This window comes from Typopeltis vanoorti, chromosome 16, assembly GCF_054136105.1.
Source record: "Typopeltis vanoorti isolate ZY-2024b chromosome 16, IOZ_Tvanoo_1.0, whole genome shotgun sequence".
Lineage (NCBI taxonomy): Eukaryota > Metazoa > Arthropoda > Arachnida > Uropygi > Thelyphonidae > Typopeltis > Typopeltis vanoorti.
Window position 1 is genome coordinate 115,082,496 of NC_143564.1, and position 21,593 is coordinate 115,104,088.

General features: G+C 36.0%; 1 protein-coding gene across 2 annotated transcripts in view; it reads left to right on the forward strand.

Moving 5' to 3' along the window:
- LOC150098277 (uncharacterized) overlaps window positions 1–21,593 on the forward strand; it is a 188,190-nt gene that overhangs the window by 721 nt on the left and 165,876 nt on the right. The window lies entirely within an intron of this gene.

The following is a 21,593-nucleotide window of genomic DNA, read 5'->3' on the forward strand; positions in this document are numbered from 1 at the left end:
GTGCTGCCGCCTATCCTCAAGCACATTGCGGTTTCGTGGTAATTGCTTTTCAGAGAAATAATTGTATTTCATCCCATATGTGGAGAGATAGACTTTGCCATGTTCTTCTTTAAAGTGAATAGAAATATTTGACACATCATAAACTTAACGAACGTTTCAATACACTTTCAGTAAAAAAAAAAAAAAAGACCATCTAGTGTGGAATTTCTCTTATCACGAGAATTTTTCAACCTAGGAGCCAGCAGATTTTCAGTAATCAAGTAAATCTCCAGCTATCTAAGTGTACTCATGATATCTTGCTAAACATGAAAGAAAAAGTCTACTTTAAGCTTATTAAATTCACCTGTGGAAAAATTTTGCCTTCTTTCCCAAGTTTATACTTGCAAAAAAGGAGGAAACTTAACTAACCATAATTGCATTGTGATGAGAAAAAAGTTCCATAATCCCCCCCCCCCCCCCCGAGATTGGTGTAGCATGGCTTAAGAAATATTATTAAGAGAAACCTCCAGGGAGTCAGGGACTCATTGAGGGAGGCCACGTACTACACACACCAGCTATTGTACTTTTTCTTGAATTCATTCGCACTGCTTGCACAAACAACATCCAATGGCAATCCATTCAAATCATGCACCACCCTATAAGAGACAAATCTAGCCCTCACCCCTTCTTAGCATCATTCATTCTCAGCTTCCAAGAATGCCCTCTTGTCCTTTCCCCATCTTCTGTAAATTGAAAAATTCCATCAACTGAAATCCTCTATGACCCTTTCAGAAGTTTGTAAGTCTCAATCATATCACCCCTCTTTCTGCAGTGTACAAATTCTCAGTCTGTCTTCATAATCAGTGTGCCATAATCCTGATATCATTTTTAACACTCTCCTTTGCACTCTCTCCAATATATCAGAATCACACTGGAAACTAAGAGACCAGACCTGTGCACAGTAGTCCAAGTGAAGTCTTATGAAGGCCTTGTATAAGGGACAAAATGACATCCTTATCTTTACATTGTCACTCTTGCACTCACATTCTCAACATTCCTCCCTTTATAATTTTGTTTCCCTGAACATTTGTTTCAGCATTGCAATTATCTTTTGAGTTGTTTTTGCAATCTTTGCTACATGGCCCCTGAATTTCAAATTCCTATTTACTAACACACCATGATCCCTAGCCTCATCAGTTTCTTCAAGCATAATCCCACCAATATAATACGACATTGGATATCTATCATGCCGAAGTGCATGACTTTACATTTACTGACATATTTTCCCATGCCCACAATTTCAGCCTATTCAAATCATAAGTACTATATACCAGCAGCATTCCTGATTACCCTTCCTATCATTGCATCATCAGCAAATAGCTGTATGTCACTTGTCAAATCCTTCCCAATATCATTAATGTATAGATTGAATAACAGTGGACCAAGCACTGATCCTTATGGTACACCACTGGTTACCTTAAATCTTGCAGGCCGATGTCCCCATATACTACATTTTGATATCTGTTGTCTGTCAGTCAGCCATCCTCTTATCCATGCTAATATTCTATAATCCAAACCCATGTTCTCCAATTTATGCAACAGTTTACCATGCGGTATTCTGTCAAAAACAATCCAAAAGTATCATGGTGTATCCGTTTCATTTGTCTAGTTCAATGGTAACATTGTTATAGTAAATGAGCAAATTTTTTTTTTCAAAATCTTCACCACCATTCCTGAGATACTAATTGGTTGATAGTTGGATACATTGGTCTTTGCACCATGCTTATGCATTCCATTCTGCAGAATCTTCCCTGTTCTGAGACTCATATTAAACAGCCTGGTCAAAGGAATAGCCGGTTCAAATGAGCACTCTTTTAGCACACATGCTGATATCCCATAAGTCCCTATTGCTGAATTCTGATTCAGTTTGTACAACAGCTCTAATATCTTGTCCTCATACACCTGAGTTTCTTCATCAAGTGAAGAGGTACCAGTGAGCTCAATGTTGCATACACTTAAGTTGATAGTTTTTAACAAAATGGGCACTCATTAGTTGAACAACTGCATCTGTAACCCTCATGCCATCTTGCATTTATAAGAGTTATTCTTTCATATTCATTCTTTCTTTTACTTGCAGCATATCGATAGAATTCTTGTGGGTTGTCTTTAGCATGCAGAGCCAGTTTCGTTTCATACTCAGACTTTGCCTTCTATACAACCATTGTGACTATTCTAGCCTGCTGCTTATAATTTTCACAACGGACATCATCCTTATGCACACGGTATTCCTTCCACATCATCCTTTTTTACAAATCTCTTGCTTAATAAGACTACACATCCCTTTGATTCCTACCCTATTTATACCTCAAACTCTTAGGACACACCTCTGATATCGCATAATATAAGTATTGTTTAAATGCTTCCCATGCACTATCGATATTCTTCTCATTCATCAACCAATCCCTTTCCACTGAACTCAATATACACCTAAACCTCTTTTTACGCGATAGATACGTTCCTAAAAATGATGCGTAAATAGAACTACTGACTCCATAGAAAAAGTGAAGATTGGTTCCAAACCTGAAATAAGCAAAATAATGAAAAAAACAAACATTAAATTCGTTAGGATCATAAGATTTTTATTTACATTTCATGGAGAACACAATACATATAATGAATTTTAATAACTTAAAAAAAACATATTCATTTCAGTTGTTTGCTAAGGATTCTATAAAAAAATTATGTTATTTGATATCAGTTTCTGACAAACACGAAAGCTTTCGTTTTCGTGAGACTGTAATAGTAATGGTATTATTGTCATCGACTTCTGCCTCAACTTGTGGAATGATTCTTGTCATGTCTTGAACAAAAGTACCACTGGTTGTTTCAGTAGTTTTAGGCATGAACTCAGTTATTAATTGCTGTGTTGATGCTTTATATAAGTCACGATATAATTCTCTCTATGAAGACATTAACAACTTAAGCTCACGTGAAAACTTTTCTGCACGTTCTTCATTTGGATCATGCCTAAATTACTGGCCAGTTTAAGACCTTTTTTAATTATATCAGCAGTAAAAGTAGGATTATCTTGATCATTATTATTAACTTCTTCTCTTTCAGGAGTCTTAGAAACAATCTTCACTGTTTCGTTATCGTTAAGAGGTTTATGAATTAACAATTTTTCGATATCTGCTGATGTAAGATCATCGAATCCTTCTCTGCCAATTTCACATGCCAAACTTATTATATTGGGGAATTCTGCAGTGTGATTGAGGGGAACAGGAGCATTCTCTTTAACACATGTGGGCCAAATAGCTTTCCAGCATGCATTCATAGTTTCTGGTCTCAGTTCAGATAACGATAATCGAACCTGATCAGTACAATCCATAATTGAAATTTTTTTCCACACATCCATAATTGACAGTGTTTCATCATCATTTAGCTTGTTCAAAACGTACTGAAATGTTCGTCTGACATAATGTTTTAAAAGTTGCAATTATACCCTGATCTAGAGGTAGTAATGAAGTGGTATTGGGCGGCAGAAAATTTGGGTGTTCTATGGCAGGATGATGGGGTGCATTATCAAGAATCAAAAGCAATTTAAATTCGAGACCCTTGTCATTCAAATAGCGTCTAACTTCTGGTACAAAATGTTTGTGGAACCATTCAGTGAAAATATCAATGGTCACCCAAGCTTTTTTGTTGGCCATCCAATGAACTGGCGATTTTTGAAAATCTATGCCTTTCATTGGCCGTGGTCTTAATAATCAATTTATGAGCAGTGGTTTTAACATCCGATCTCCTAAAGCGTTCAAACAAAATAGGAGTGTTATGCGATCCTTTGCCGCTTTGAACCCACCAACCGTTTTTTGCATTTTTGATACGTAAGTTCTGTTTGGCATTCTTTTCCAGAAAAGGCCGGTTTCATCCATATTCCAAACTTGTTCACGAGTGTAACTGCCATCTTCAATTATTTTAGCAAGTTTCTGTGGAAATGCTTTAGCAGCTGTTTCATCAGCAGAAGCCGTTTCACCTTTAATTTTTATATTATGAAGAGCATGTCTTTTAATAAACTTAGCCAACCAACCATTGCTTGCATGAAATTCATATTTTTTCCTCCGTTGAGGTGAAGTATCTGGCTGCAGTTTTTTAATCTGTTCATAAAATCTCAATGCTGATTGCTTGATGGAATTTCCGTCAACTGGCATTCTTTTTGTACATTATCTTCTATCCATGTCACTAAAGCTTTTTCGGCCTTTTTCTAGAACAACATTTCTTGTGTATGATGATAATTTCGCACTCGATTTTGTACCAGAACATACTGCTTTTCTAATAGCCTCTTCATTTTTCTTTATTGATCTGACAGTTGATTCACGGACTCCAAAATGCTTACCCACAGCCGTCCCACCTTCCCCAGTTTGAAGACGATCTAAAATTTGAATTTTTATATCCAAGGAAACGGCTTTCTTTTCTTTTTTTTTTTTGGTTATCGGCAACATCGTGTGAGGGCTGGATTAAAATCTTCGGTTAATGAAATGAAAGTTTGAAAATTACATATAGCTTATCATTTATTATTTCTTGGCAAAATTATTAATTTTATAACGCAATTTTTATTTTGATTTCACTTAAAAAATGCAAATGCAAAAAATGCGGTAACTGTGTTGTCTACTCGAACACCAAATTCAAACTGCTAAGAACTGCTTTTTTATGCACAGTCAGTTATATAATTCAGGGAATTCCCAATAAATGAAATTCGTAAGAATTTAGAATTTTCTTAATTGAAACGAGAATGCAATTCTACAAAATTCTCAGAATTTTCTTGAATTACGGATTTTTTCCTAACTTAGACTTTAGGTTGGTCGCATAAAAGTGAATAAAAATCGCGTAAAAAAAAAAATATTTTTGATTTCCCAATTCGCGTAAAAAAAATTCACATAAAAAGAAGTTTGGGTGTACTCCTCAGTTGGTCATAATTTCCTGCTTTGTAGTTCAGCATGTAACTTTTTCTGAATGGAACATTCATAAACTTAGTCACATCCCAAGTGAGTACTGCATGATCACTGTCACCAACTGGAGGCAGAATAGTTACGTCTTTAACTGAAACGTCCTCTGACACTATAATCAAATCTAACACTCTTTGGCCTCAAGTTCCTTTTGTCACATGCTGCTTGAGGAAGTTGTCCCTTCAACAGCTCAATAAATGCATTTTCATTCTTCAATAATATTTGGATAATTAAAGTCTCCCATTATGATTACTCTTTTCGTGCTCATCTTGTCTATTTGGTGATGCATTTCTTCATCACTAGCAACCAAACAACCAGGTCTGTAACAACATGCCACTATGTAATTGAGCTTGTTAGATTCCACCTTGCACCAGATGGCTTCAAACTCACTGCCACATGAAATACTGTTGGTAGTACTATCAGTATTTCATGTGGTCCACTCAACTCTACATAGGTCTCAACTCTAACTGGATTCAAGTCATCTGATATCATTAGCACCCCCCCCCCTCCTCTCCTCTTTATCCTTCCTAAAAATAGTGTACCTTTTGCACTTGATACCAGTTAGTATGTCTAATTCTGATAGCCAGGTCTCATTAATGCCTATTATCTGAGGTCCCAACACATTGACTAAGGCAACAAACTCTACCCCTTTGTTTCTGATACTCCTAGCATTTGTGTACTGATATAAAATTCTATCTGCATGTTCTTTTCTATGCTCTTGTCTGCGCTCTGCATGACGCAGTTGGACAACTTTCAGATCGCTATTCTTCTCTAGTGCCTTATACATGTAGACATCTTTACACGTTTGATGGGTCTGAACCGGATGAACACAAAGTCGAAATCATTCTCTCCTCATCTACATTTCCATGACAAATCTCATTCCTGTCATTATATAATTATATAACTTGTCGCTCTTACACTCACATTCTCACCAATCCTCCCTTTATAATTTAGTTTTCTTGACTCTGTCACCTTTGAGAACCTAATGTAAACATAATTTCTAAAGATTGAGTGAATAAAAAATCTCAGCTCAACTCATTCCATTTTGCTGAAGAAAAAATGCTGTTTTTAAATGGTACTCCGATGAGCAGAAAGTTGTGAAAGAAGAAACCTATTAACATTGAATTTGCAGATCTGTAGATTATGCACTTCAGGAAATGCATTAGAAGTGGAAAGGTTTCAAAGAACAGCCATCTTTATGGCTGTTCTGTGAATGAAGAGTGGGTTTGTTGTTGAACTTGGAAGGAACATTGCTCACCGCTGTTTCATGTGTCTTAACAGATTTAGAGAAGAGTGCTAGAATCACTAATGCCAGTTTTTTTTTTTTTTTTTTGTCAAGGCACCAGAAAGCATGACTGCATTTAGAACATGATATAGGTTTCATTCATTTGGCCCATCAAATTTTTGATTTGGTGATAATTGTGATATTTTCAGTTTGAGTATGGGCAGAAAAGAAAGCTAGAAATTTAAATGGAAGTGGGCTGGTATCTACTTAATCCTTCTTCTTTTCTCATGAACAGTCTTGACACATTTTTCTTGAACCAGTGCTTAGAAAAGACAAAAATTTAATTTTTGTCTTTTCTAAGCACTGGTTCAAGGATCAAGTTGGATTGCTTTGAAATACTGCCAATTTGGGGGAGGGGTAGAGTTGCAATTGGGTGTGATAAGAAAATATGTAGAAATTGATTCTTTGCTAATCATATAGTGGAGAATTTCATTCAACTCCTGTATAAACTGAGGTCTTACCAGTGTAGCTTACTTATTACTGCTAGCAATCACACTCCCTCATTCACACCTTGCTGAACAATGGCAATGAAGATTCTTATCTAACCAATCTGGAAGCCTCTTGAATTATTAAAAGGTTTAATCTATTATACTATCTAGTTGCTGCTCTGTAGAATTACTGTACTCTTGACTAGAAGAAATGTTGGACCTCTCTCTCTCTGGAAAAAAAAAACGGACAAAAAGTAAACAACCTGGGACTCTTCTGTGGAACTCAGACTTGGTTCTTAGCCACTTCAGGCTTCCAATGAAGCTCCACTAACTTGCATGGTGCTTATCATAGTGGCTTTCCTCTGAGGGATATTGATGCCACATTCATACTCTTGCCTATGTTGGTTCATTCCTTCAGATCTTCTGATCTCTTGGTTTAACCACCCCAACTTTTCTTCTTCTCTTCCATCTAAGACGGGTTGAGTCTTCTCTTGAGCAGGATCTTCCAGTCTTCTCTATTCCTTGCTGTTCGAAAAAGTTCCTTATATGTTCTGCATCCCGAGATGTTCTTTATTAATTTCAGCCAGGTAATTCTTGGTCTTCCAGGTCTTCTTTTTTCAGTTGGAAAAGTATTGATTAGGACTTTAGGAAGTCTGTCTGCGTACAGTGTGTCCAAACCATCTCAGTTGTTGTTTTCTAATTTTTTCTATTATTGTCTTTTTATACAGTAGTTCTTGTCTGACTGTGATGTTTGTTTTCTTTTCTATCCAACTTGTTCTATTTATTTTTCTTAAGCATTTCATTTCAAATGCCAGCAGTTTTTTTCCTCTCTTTTTTTTTTCACCCCAACTTTTACATGGATTAAATATATCAATCATCTTGTGCTTCATATCCATGTTATTTCAGTGGAATATCAATGGTTTTGTAATTTTAATGAACACTTTGCATCCAGGTGTTGTTGACATAAATATATATTATGGCACCAGTTGGGTGGTTAAAACCTTATGGCTTGAGGGTGGGGGGATGAGGGATATTTGTATGGCTACTGACCGGTTCATCAACATATAGGAATTAGTTACCACAGATTTACAGGATTTCATTGTACAGATATACCCATGTTGTGGTGGCCATTGAATTTGATAGGTTATCCTAGTTAGGCACAACAACTGTGCATTCTATCTTGTTTGATTAAAAATAATATATACACAACTGTCTTTTAGGCTCTGTGTCAAATTTTTTTAAAAATTCTAGTTTATTAATTCTTGTTAATGACAAACATTAGAAAAGGTTTGGGTTGTTTTGAAGCAGTCAAAACAGTTAAGGCTATGAGGCCAGTGTATTATTTGCATTAATTGCACTTGCTTTTCTGGTAAGGTTGCTTACTTTGCAGGATGGAAAGCGTGAGTTTCTGGGAGTGAAAAACCAATTTGAAAATTAGCAAAATTTGAGTTGTATCTTTAGGGACATCAACCATGCTAATGATATCGACAACATTATTACATTGAGTGGTATTAAAGTATACTGAGAAACTTTTTTCTACCATTGTTCAGTTATGCAACCAAGTAACTACTAAGATGATTAGTTGGTACTTGGTTGAAGTAGAATGCATTTTTTAACACCTGTAGTTACTTAAGTTGGATGTGTGTTTTTGAGGGTAGATTTAAATTTAATGAAATGCCTCTGATCTTTAAATTGGCATCTGTAGAGGATCCAACAAATTTTATGGTCTTCAAATTTAGATTTTCCATAATAGTTGTCTGATGTAATTGCTCTTCCTGTCCCAAAATAACTTCTTTTCTGGTTTGGAATTCTGTACATGTTTGTGAAACAAGTTGGTCTTTATTAGATTTTATAAGCTGAAAGGTTATTGCATGCTGGGATCTCCCATTATTTGAAATATAAGAACTTTGAATTATATGTGTTAATTTCTGAAATACATATTCATGACTTTTTTGCATGTTGACAACATGGTTCTGATATGGTGATTCATAAAATCCTCCAATTTTTGTGAAAGTGGATAACAGTTAATTTTATGACAAGCTTGAAAGTGGCATATAAGTCATAAGTCACATTTTATTGAGTACTTGTTTAATTTTTTTCTGAAATATGCAAACGGCCTCGCATTCGAGTTGTGCATTCGAATCCCTCCTAGACAGGGATGTTTTTGAATGCCTTTAGGTTTAGGTGAATTTTGTCTGATTTGCTACCTCTTCTCATTGCTTATTGGAGAATTGAAGTGGCTTGAAAAGTATCATGTTCAGAGTCTAGAATAGGATTACTAGTCGTCTGTCATTTCACTAATGTGCTGTAGGTTTTCAACCTTTCACAAAGTGGAGTGTTATAATATATATATATGATAAGAAATTTTAATGTTATGGTTTGTATTGGCAGCAGGGGAGCAAAATTAGGTTGGTGGGAAGCCATTTTAATAACTTTGGGGGGTTATGTCCATTAGCCAAGAATGTGTGTTACACGTTTTTGAATATGTCAGTGGGTATTGTTGTCTGCAGGGCTTGAAAAACACATTTGTATGCTTGCTATGAGTGAGAATTTTCATTTCATGAGTAAAGGAATCAGAAGAGCTGTTGGATTGATATCATATTTCAAGGGTAAACTAATGCATGTTAAGTAAGCTAATAAACAATTTCCGTTGCAGTGATGAGTTTGAAAGGAAAATCGTGGAGTCCAGGGAAATCCTCCTAAATCCTGAACATTTGAACAGCAATTTGAGTTACAACATCCCTGATAGCCATGCTGCAGTTGTTCAATACTGGCGTTCACGAGAACTTGCAAGCTCGCATGCAACAAACAATAGTGCGTTAGATAGATAAAAAATACAACGTTTTTGTATTTTTCTCAGTTTTTTGTAATTTCAATTTTTATTACTGTGTTGTACCTTTAGTGGATACCTATAGAAGGCTGTAAAAGGCTGAAACTAGTTGTATCATTTTCATTAAAACTTCATATTTTATCTCAGTTTAAGTCATTAAATATTTATTCTTTAAAATGTACCATTACAACTGAGTAGAAGCTCAGGAATGCACGCACACACACACACACACACACACATATATATATATATATATATTATTGTTATATATATATATATATATATATATATACACACACACACACACACACACAGTCATCCCTTGACTTATGTCCTTTCGAAGATACGTACGTAATCCTATAAGGGAATAAATAACATTTTCGGCTATACTTTTGAACAAGGCGCAAAGGAGCTTAAGGTAAAGCATTCACAGTGGCAACAGCGCTTTCAGCGGCAACCTCCCTAGGCAGTCAGCATGTATCTTCAACAGTTCCTCTGTGGATTTTGTGTTTGAGAAATGGGTTATTTGAGTATTTATCGTTAAATATTTCGCTATGTTTTGTGCAACATGGCCCCTACACGAACAATCAGAAAACCTGGTGAAGAATCACAGAAAAAGAGCGAGCAATTGATCTTGAAACGAAGTTGCAAGTTATAAAGCAACATGAAGCTGGTAAACCCGTCAGTGTGATCGCACATGACTTCAAATGGTCTCATTCTACAGTGATGACCATTTTGAAAAATAAGGATAAAATCATAGAAACTGTGAAAGGATCTGCTCCCATTAAATCGATGATAGAGGCGAAGCAACGACAAGGTCCTATCAGTGACATGAAAAAGCTGCTTGCATCATGGACCTGAACCGAAAGCGCATACCCTTTAGCACTGTGACCATAACCGCTAAGGCACTAAACCTTTTCAACATGTTGAAGGAGAAAGCAGAACCCGATTATGACTATGAATTCAACACTTCTTCTGGTTGGTTCTTGAGATTCAAGCAGCGTTTTATTCTGCATAATATGAAAATATATGGGAATCTGCAAGTGCTGAGAAGGCTGCCAACAAGTTTGTGGAAAATTCAATAAAATTATTACAGGGGAAAATTATTTGCCACAGCAAATATTTAATATGGATGAGAAGATTTGGGTGATTATTCTTCTGTTTTATAGTGGCAGTAACAGACAGTGCAGTTTTATAATACGATTTAAAAATTAAAATGAGAGTATACTTATTACGGTTAAGTCCCTAACACCTATAACTCTGTTGATTTAATGTATCGACTTATGTCTGATTCGACTTATGTCCTGCTGGATGGAACGGAACCCCGCCGTAAGTCAAGGGATGACTGTATATGTAGAAAGTTTTTTACCTTGGTTCTATTATACGTTTGAGATACCAAAAAATTATGTACAGAGGACTGGAGCACAGATGAAGTTAAACATTTTATCCTAAAAATCATAAAGAAAGGCCTAGACCAGTGATGGCGAACCTTTTTAACCAGGTGTGTCAAACATCTTTTTTTTTTTTTAAATATTGACGTTGATGTGCCACTTGCATACATGCATTATAAATTTAACTACTTAATCATAAATGGTGAATTATACATATCATATTAGGCTATTTATTTAATAGGACATTGATATACAAGCTATGAATTCATATTATACAATTAATTTAATAAACTGAAATTATCGAAATTAGTTTTTTTTCATCAGAATACCAATATTTTTCAACATCCAAGGTGTGTCACCTGAAACCCTCAAGTGTGTCAGTGCTGACACGCGTGTCATAGGTTCGCCATCACTGGCCTAGACTTAGCCGAACAATTTGGGTTATATTTTCTAAATGGAGATCCTTCCACTGAAAGAAGCACAAAATTTAAGAGAGAACTTCACAAGTGCTTAGCTCCATACAACGAAATTTATAAAGATCTCCGAGCTAAAAGCAAACAATCGAAAATAACAGATTTTTTGAAAAAAGTAAAGCAGGACCTCAAGATGCTGCTGAAGAAAGCTCAGAAGATGAGGATATTTTGCCAGAAAGAAAATGCCCTCGTTTGATATTGCTTAGTAGTGATGACGAAGAAAACATTATGCAGTTATGTAACATTATGTAATAATATTAATATGTAATACTTTTGATCAATGGAAATACTTTTATTGGGATTATATTGATCAAGTGCATATAACAACAACTAAGTTATACCAACTAGTTTCACCAACTAAGTCTGTTGGCATCTTCAGGGTACATAACTGATGTACGGCACTAAAAAGTAAAAAAAAACTTACAAACTATAATCAACCGATTCCAATTATATTAAACAAAGAACAGAGTACGTACAATACATTCATAGAGCGTGGATGATATCACTTGTTGTTATTTAGGAATGTTCTATAGTTGGCACTGTAATTCAGTTCTGGCGAGTTGAAGGATCTGATAAGGGTCTTCCAGATCATGTTCAAGATTAGTCCTTGGTTCCTGTTAAGGTTTTGTATACAGCGGGCAACTGTTGTGGCCCCTTTAAAAATTCGGGAGCAGAAGTTCTCCATGTAAGGAATTGTGCTTCTATCCCACTCTATGGTATGGTTCGTTCTTGAGAAATGAAAAGCGAATCCCGATTTTTCTTCTCTGTTATTATTGACGTCACCTATGTGTTCTTTTTGCCTAATTTCAAGGCTCCTTGAAGTTTGGCCAATGTAATTCAAGCCACACGAGCATGGTATGTTATAAACTCGAGCATATTTGGAGAAAGGATGGCTATCTTTTGGAGATCTTAAGAATTGTCTAATCGTTTCTGTGGGTTTAAAGGCCACTCTTATTTTATGTGGTCTAAGGAGTCTAGCAATCTTATTGGAAACTGTCCCCACGTATGGAATGATGATGGTAGAAATATAACGTACATCATCTTGTTGTCTTTGTTGTGGTTCAGAGAAAAGTATCTTGTGGACGAGTGTTCGAGGAAATCCATTCATGGTAAGGTTGGTGGATATCAGGGATAGTTCTTCCTGGAGGTCTTGTTGATCTGTTGTAAGGAGAGAGGCACGGTTCTTCAACATATGTACAATACTAAGTTTCTGAGAAATGTGGTGTGAGGAAGTGAAATCTAAATAACGTCCTATATTGGTGAAACTAGTTGGTATAACTTAGTTGTTGTTATATGCACTTGATCAATATAATCCCAATAAAAGTATTTCCAGAGCTTTTTGGTCAAGAAAATTAAACATTTTTTTAACTTTTGATCAATTATTGTTTTAATAAACATACATTTCTTAGTTATAAAAAGAAAATGGTATGGTGTTTTTAACTTTTGGAACCTAACCCTGTTTTTTGTACTAGTTCTTTGTTTCTTATAACACAAATTTGCATAACACGGCATTTTTTAGGAACTTAATGACCATGTTATATGGGGGTTACCTGTATTTGGTTTTAATCCTTTACCCAAGGAAGCAAAAATAATGTTTTGTGCATGAAATATATTCATGTCTGAGCTACTTGTATATAGAGGCTAATGACTTCACATCACTTGCTTTAATATGTATCCTATAACGCAACACATATCCCCTTTCAGACATGTAAAATGCTATGCATAATGAGAAGGGCCACTACTCAGACTGGTTTGACCTTTATGTGAGATATATATGACATCTGCATTACTTTAACCTTGGTATCTCTGTTGGGTTTAGCTTCTACTGATGAGCCCTCCATAAAGGTTGAAACCCGTCTGGATAGTGGTCCTTCTCATTATGCATAGCATTTTACATGTTCGTGAGGGGTATATGTGCTTTGCATTATGGGGTACATAATAAGGCAAGTGATATGAAGTCATTAGCCTCTATATACAGGGTGTCCCAAAATTCACGCAAGAAGTAATTTTGATAGAAAACACAGGTTTTTAATTAAAAATTGTAATTTCTTATTGATTCATAAAGTATACAGTATAGGGTTATGCATGGAATAGCATATCTGGTAAATGGCCTCCACAGCTTTGCTGGCACATACGCACTCTTTTGTCGAAATTTTCCATGACCGTTTTGCATAAATGTGGCTGAATTTCGTTGATACAGCACTCAATTTCCTCCTTCAAGGCGTGGGTGGTCGTGGGCTTGTTGGCATAAACCACTGCCATTTGTTGGCATAACGCTGTTGGACTGCATGAGTCCAACGGCGTTAAGTCACATGATCTGGGTGCCAATTCTGATCACCAAAACGGGAAATTACACAACCAGGAAATGACTAATGTAGTAATTGAATTGTTTCTCGGGCTGTATGGCATGTGGCACCGTCTTGTTGAAACCACATATCGTCCACATCCATATCTTGCAATTTAGGAACAAAAAACTGGATTATCATGTCGCGATAGCGAGCACCATTAACTGTTATTGCCTTACCAGCTGCATTTTCGAAGAAGAATGGACCGATGATACCTCCAGCCCCAAATCCGCACCAAACAGTGACACGTTGTGGATGCATTTGTTTCTCAACAATCACTCATGGATTTTCTGAACCCCAAATGCGACAATTTTGTTGATTAATGAAGCCATCAAGATGAAAATGAGCCTCATCGCTGAAGATGATTTTGTTCGAAAAATAAGCATCCACTTGTTGTTGTTCCATAATCCATTCAACGAACTCTCTTCGCTGTGTATGGTCATTTTTAATAACCCTGAACTGTCAGCTGTCACGCTGTCTTTTTTTTCTCATTGGCAACACTTTACCACACTAAATTTAAATCTTGCGTGAATTTTGGGACACCCTGTACAAGTAGCTCAGCATATATTTCATATTTAAAACATTGTTTTGCTTTCTTGGGTAAAGGATTAAAACCAAGTATATAATTTCTTGGTATCTTTAATATATAAAACAACAACCAAGGTAATAAACTTTCTGCATATTTTTCTCATCCAGATATTTTTATTAATAAGGTCTATCACCTTTTGGCTACTTGTATATGAGTTATATATAACTTCTGCATTACTTCAACCTTGTTATCTCTACTGGGTCTGGCTCCTACTGATGACACCTCAATAAAAGTCAAAGCGGTCTGGGTAGTGGCCCTTCTCATTATTTAAAGCATTTTACACACCCGAAGGGGTGTGTGTGCTTTGCATTATGGGATACATACTGAGGCAAGTGATGTGAAGTCATTAGCCTTTATATAGAAGGTAGGTCAGACGTGAATATATTTCACATGCAAAACATTGTTTTACTTCCTTGGCTAAAGGATTAAAACCAAGTATAGAAATTCTTAGTATCTTTAACATATATATATCAGTACTTGTAGAACAGCCATCAGAATCCTTAAAAGGCAGCTGAAGATGAAGGTATAAAAGTTATACAGTGACTACGTTGCGTAATTTAGAAGGCATGCCTGGTCGGAAGATCCAGTTCCCAGATGATTTGGAGTAAAGCTGTCACAGCACCCTTCTGTTAAAAAATAAATGGAAAATATGAGAATTACATAGGAATTTCTCTTTTGAATATTCCAATAAACATGTAAAACATTGCAGCTGTTTAGGCACAATCTGTACCAAAGATAAGTTAAATATCAAAATAGACAATAGAATTAGTAAAGCTTGTATGGTAAGAAGTCAGCTGAATAAATTTATATTGGAATAGAGAGAAATTGGTCAAAACACTTAACTAGCTTTATACAAGACAGTGTTCAAATCTCTTAACTTGAAGATCTGAGAAGTAAAACACTTGATGAAAGACTCGGTAGTAGATTTGAGAGTTCTGAGAAAGACTAAAGTAGTGAACAGAATCATATTAAAAATTAGAATATTAAGAAGAACATGGCGTTGTTAGCATTTAGGAATGTATGAGCATAGCATCCTCAGAATGGGAGAGGAACAGTTAGCAAAATGTTTTCTTTGCCAGCATGGCAGGAAAAAGACCCAGAAGAAGACCAGGATCTAGGTAGATTGATACAGTGAGAAATGCCTTAGAAGACAGAAGTATAATAGCTGATATTTTCCTGATGGATAACTGATTAATTTGGAGGAGAATTGCCAATAGGAAGTTAGTAATGATGTAAACTTTTCATCTAGTACTATCATAATATCATTGTAATAATAAATGATTTTTATGTGTTCTTTAATTTTTTATTGTATAGTTGATTCTAAATATATTCAATATTATAATAAATTTAGTTTAATCCTTTATCCAAGTGTAAGCAAACAAAGTTTGCACCTGAAGTATCTTCAGGACTGAAGCAACTCGTAGTAAAGGTGGACCAAGCTCTCATCACTCCTTGTCTCAGTATCTCCCATAATGCCAAGCACATCTCCTTGCAGACATGTATAATACTATGCATTAAGGGAAGGCCCACTACCCAGACCGGTTTTGACCTTTAGTGAGGTCTCATCAGTGGGAGCCAGACCCAGAAGTGGTGATACTAAGGCAGAAGCAATGGAGAAGTCATATTTACTTATACGAGTTGCCATAGCGTGTGTGTGTGTGTGTTATGATCCATCGAGTTGTTTCTGACTCCTGGCTACTCCACGAATATACACTCTCCATTCCGATCAGTCCCTGACTGTCTTTCAGAACCTCCAAGTGCACTCCAGTTGCTTCTTTAACGCCATCCACTCTAATTCTTGGTCTTCCTCTTCTCCTGCTTCCATCAACTTTAGCAAGCATCATCATCTTCTCCAGACTGTCATTTGCTCGCATAATATGTCCGAAGTATGACAATTTTTGCTTGATGATCATAGCTTCAAGAGCGCAATCTGGCTTTATTCTGTCTATCACTGATTTATTGGTTTGCTTTGCAGTCCATGGTATTCTTAGTAAGTGTCTCCAAACCCATAATTCAAATGCATCTATCTTCCTTCTTTCACTCTTTCTCAGGGTCCAACTTTGACATCCATACAGCACCACAGGGAATACCATTGCTTTCACGATTCTGATTTTTGTTGTGAGGCTAATATCTTTATCTTTAAAGATCTTGCTTAAATTTGTCATTGCTTTTTTTCCGAGTAATAATCTTCTTCTAACTTCTTCGGTACAATAACCATCTTTATCAATTCGGGATCCTAGGAACAAAAAATTGTTAACTGTTTCAATTTTCTCCCCATCTACTTCAAAATCATTAAGTTCACATGTTGCCATAATTTTTATCTTTTTGAGGTTAAGTTTAAGACCATATTTAGCACTTTCTTCTTTAACTTTCATAATAAGTTCCTTCAAATCTTCTTTGCATTCTGCTAGCAAGGTGGTATCATCTGCATACCTCAAATTATTAATATTTTTTCCACCAATTTTAATTCCAACTGAAGACTTCTCCATCCCTGCCATTCTTAAAATGTATTCGCTGTACAAGTTAAACAGGTATGGAGATAAAATACATCCTTGTTGCACCCCTTTACCTATTGTGAAATACTCAGTTTCTCCAAGATCTGTTCGGATAGTAGATCTTGGAGTTCATAATAAAGATTCCTCAGAAGGATAATGAAATGCTCTGGGACTCCCATTGTTCTTAACACATTCCACAGTTTCACAGGCTCTACAGAGTCAAAAGCCTTGCTATAGTCAAGGAAACAAAGGTAGACATTCTTGTGATATTCCTGTGCTCTTTCTATTATTCATCTCACATTGGCAATTTGATCTCTTGTTCCTCTGCCTTTTCGAAATCCTGCCTGTTCATCTGGCATTTCTCTTTTCATGAATGGTTCCAGTCTTTTCTGAATGATCTTAAGTAAGACTTTATTTGCATGAGCAATCAATGCTATAGTTTGATATAATTTTCGCACTCTCTTGCATCGCCTTTCTTCAATAAAGGTATATAAACTGATTTTTTCCATTCCTTAGGCCAGCGCTTCCCAAGCTGTGGACCGTAGGTTTTGTTAAGGGGGGCCATAAAATAATGAAAACAAATTTAAAATGTTTTAAGCGAAGTAGATTTTTTTTTATCTTAAAAGAAACATATTTAATTTTTATTATTTATTATTTCTTTTTTGTTATTTTTTATATTTTAATGGAAAAAAATTGCACATTGTTGCGGGATCACAAATTTTACTTCCTACATATTTCGGCGCTTAATAAATATTAGTAAATATATGCTTATTCATATAAGTTTCATTTCAAAGCAGAAATCTAAGAATTGTAGTTTCAAATATTTCACCTGATATTGACTTTTTGTGTAGCAGTATTGAAACACATCCATCACATTAAATTGTTATTAAACTTCTTTTATGTTTTTAATTCTTTCTTTATTACTAATCGTTTTATGTTTCATGTGCTTGTACTGCAAATGTACAATAACAATATCTATCTATATAAAAATATGAGATAATGTGCCATGTCAAATGTGTATGTAAGATGCTAAAAATGTAATATTTGCATTTGATTTTTACAATAGTCGCTGTGTATGTTTTGCATTGAATATAAATACAATAAATATTATAATAATATATGTCTATATTATGATTTTTTTTTCGAGGGTGGCCGTGAAATGTTTTAATTTTTCCAAAGGGGGCCCTGGCATCCAGAAGTTTGGGAAGCATTGCCCTAGGCCATGTAGTTGTGATCCAAATTCGCTGACATAGAGCTGTTAAAATTTTAACAACCTCTTCTCCCAGGTCTTTGAGCAGCTCAATGGGTATTCCATCTCCTGGTGCTTTCTTACTGGATATCTGTTGCACTGCCTACCTCACTTGACTCTCCACTGGTACTGGCTCCTGTGCATTATACTGCTCTTCAAATTTCTCAGTAATTTTGGAGTCCTTTCTGTAAAGGTCTTCTGTATACTCTTTCATCTTTCTTTGATGTCTGCAGCTTCTGTAAGATATCCTTTGTGTTTACTTTTTAATATTGTCACCTTGGCACTAAACTTCCCTGTTAGTTCTCTGATTTTTTTGAAAAGATCTCTTGTTTTTCCTTTCTTGTTTTGGTCTTCTATTTGTTGGCATTCCTGGTTAAAGTATTTTTCCTTGTCTCTTCTGGCTTGTCGTTGAAACTCTGCATTCAAATGCCATACTTCCTGCAAATTTCCTGTGGCCTTCATTTTCCTTCTTTCCTGAGCAGTTTTGATGGCATCTTCTGACAGCCATTTAGACTTCTTCTTCTTACCAACTGTTGGAATATTCTTCTTTGCTTCTGTTTTAATTATATCTTTAATCTGTTCCCATAGTTCATCTGGTTCTCTTTCACACAAATTGAATACAATATTAGCATACAGAACAGATTCAACACAAATTGTGTTGAATCTGTTCTGTATGCTAATATTGTATTCAGCTGGTATGTTTCCAAGATCATATCTGATAGATATTTTTGATGCTTTCAGTTTCCGTAGTTTCACATGTATCATAGCCGCTAATAACTCATGGTCTGTTTCACAGTCTGCACCTGGAAAAATCTTGACTGACTGAATTGCACTTCTCCATCTTCTTTGTCCAAGTATATAGTCAATTTGATTTCGGTGTTGTCCATCAGGTGATAACCATGTGTACAACTTCTTTTGTGCTGTTTAAAGCAGGTGTTAGCAACCAACAAAGAATTCTCTGCACAAAACTCAACTAGTCTCTTCCCTGCAGTGTTATGAATACCTAAACCAAAACGACCTGTTATTCCTTGTTCCTCAGTCTCTCCCACTTTTGCATTCCAATCTCTAGTAAGTAGCCATAAATCTCGCTATGGTGCTGCATCTATCACTTCTTGTAACTTGCCATAAAATTCTTCAATGTCTTCTTCTGATGCCTCTGTAGTAGGTGAATAAACCTGAATGATGGTCATATTCATTGGCTGTCCACTTACTCTGAGAGAAATGATTCTGTCACTCACTGGATTATAACCCAATACATACCGAGCCATCTTTTTCCTGAGTAAGAAAGATACTCCATTTTTTCGACTTGGCTCATATCCTGAGTAATACACCATATAGTCCTCTGACTGAAAATGGCCCATTCCTGTCTCCATCTGAGTTCACTTATTCCCAATATATCCAGCTTCTTGCACTCCATTTCCATCTTTATTATTTCCAGCTTACCTTGTTTCATGCTTCTAACATTCCTAATTCCAATCCTGTGGTTTTTTGTGTGTTTTTTGCCAAAAGGTGTACCACCTTATTATTAAATTACTCTGGATTTAGAGAAAGATGTTGGAAGTTTATTTTCCACTTGGTTACACTATAATAAATTTATTTTAATCCTTTATCCAAGTGTAAGCAAACAACGTGTGCGCCTGAAGTATCTTCAGGACAGAGGTAACTCATAGTAAAGGTGGACCATGCTCTCATCCCTCCTTGTCTCAGTATCTCCCATAATGCCAAGCACATCTCCTTGCAGACATGTACAATGCTATGCATTAAGGGAATGGGCCGCTACTCTGACCGGTTTCAACCTTTATTGAGGTCTCATCAGTGGAAGTGAGACCCAGCAGCATCACACCTAGAAGTCAAAATTTGGCAACTCGTATAAGTAAATACGACCTCTCCACCACCACTTCTGGGTCTGGCTCCCACAATTCGCACCTGGTGATAGGCTCAGGTCTACATTCTAATTCTGTCTGGGCTATCTCTTTGTTTGTACAATATTGGCAGTCAAATAATTTAGCAATTCATTCTAATATTTTTATAGAGTACATATTGCTGGTTAAATAATTTAAGAATTCATTCCAATATTTCACCAGATTACATAAAATACTTATTAAAAATTGTTAATTTAACTACAAGTAAAATCGGTATATAAGAATTTTATGCAAAATTCTTTCTATTCAAGATTTTACATCATGTACCCCCCCACCAGGGACATATCAGGAATGACGATGAGTGTTCCAGGGAAGTTTTAGGCCTATAGAAAGAATTTTATACAGAAATCTTTCTATACAAGATTTTACATCATATATCCCCCCCCCCCCCAGGGACATATCAGGAATGATGATGAGTGTTCCAGGGAAGTTTTATGCCTATGTACGAGGGTGGTCTGAAAAGTTCTCGTACTAACAATGAAACAATGAATTTATAATTTCAAAATTATTTTTATTTTTTAACATAATCTCCCTTAAGACTGATACATTTATTCCAGCGATGCTCCAGTGCCATTATCCCATCCCTGTAGTGGTTTTCAGTAAGATCTGCAAAATACCACTCTACAGCTGCAATTACCTCTTGATTCAAAGAAAAACGCTGACCAGCAAGGAAGAGTTTTATTATTATTATTATTAGACACCTCCAGGGAGTCCAAGAACTCACTGAGAGAGGGTACCTGTTCTACAACTCTGTCTCCACCACTCAATCCTGCAACTACACCAATGCTATCTACTGTCGACCACCACCACTAGTATTTTTAGTTTTGGGAAGAGATAGAAGTCAGAGAGAGCCAAATCTGGGGAATAGGGTGGATGTCCAACAATTCATAGTGCAGATCCCTTAATGTTCCCATTGCCAAAAACACCTTTGTGGGCAGGTGCATTGTCCTGATGAAAGATGATTTTTTTCCTTCTGCAAAACAGGTCTTTGCTCACGAATTTTTTTGTCTAGTCTTGTTAAAAGATCGGAATAATATTCCCTGGTTATTGTTTTACCCTTTTCAAGATAATTAATAAACAAAATGCCTTTAGCATTTTGTTTATTAATTTTTTTGTTTATCCCAAACCACCGATGCCATGACCTTTCCTGCTGATAGAACCAACTTTGTCTTCTGAACTACCGGCTTCTGGCCACTGTTTTGACCTGTTTGGATTCTGGTGTGTAATGGTGAATCCAAGTCTCATACATAGTAATAAATCGACGTGCAAAATCAGTTTTATTCTTGTTAAAATGCTCCAAGCACTGTTCAGAGATTTTCATGCGAGTGCGTTTTTGATCTGCTGTGAGCAAGTGCGACACCCATCTTGCGCAGAGCTTTCTTTTTCATCTGCAATTCTTCATGCAAAATATATGCTACACGTTCTTTAGAAATGCCTATAGTATCAGCAATTTCATGCACTTTGACTTGGCAGTCATCCAATACCATATCATGCACTTGATCAATGAACTAGAAATCATTTTTTGGACGTCCTTCACATGGATCATCTTCAAGGCTAGTACGGCAATGTTTAAACTCAGCAGGTCTTAATTGTCGAAAATGAAG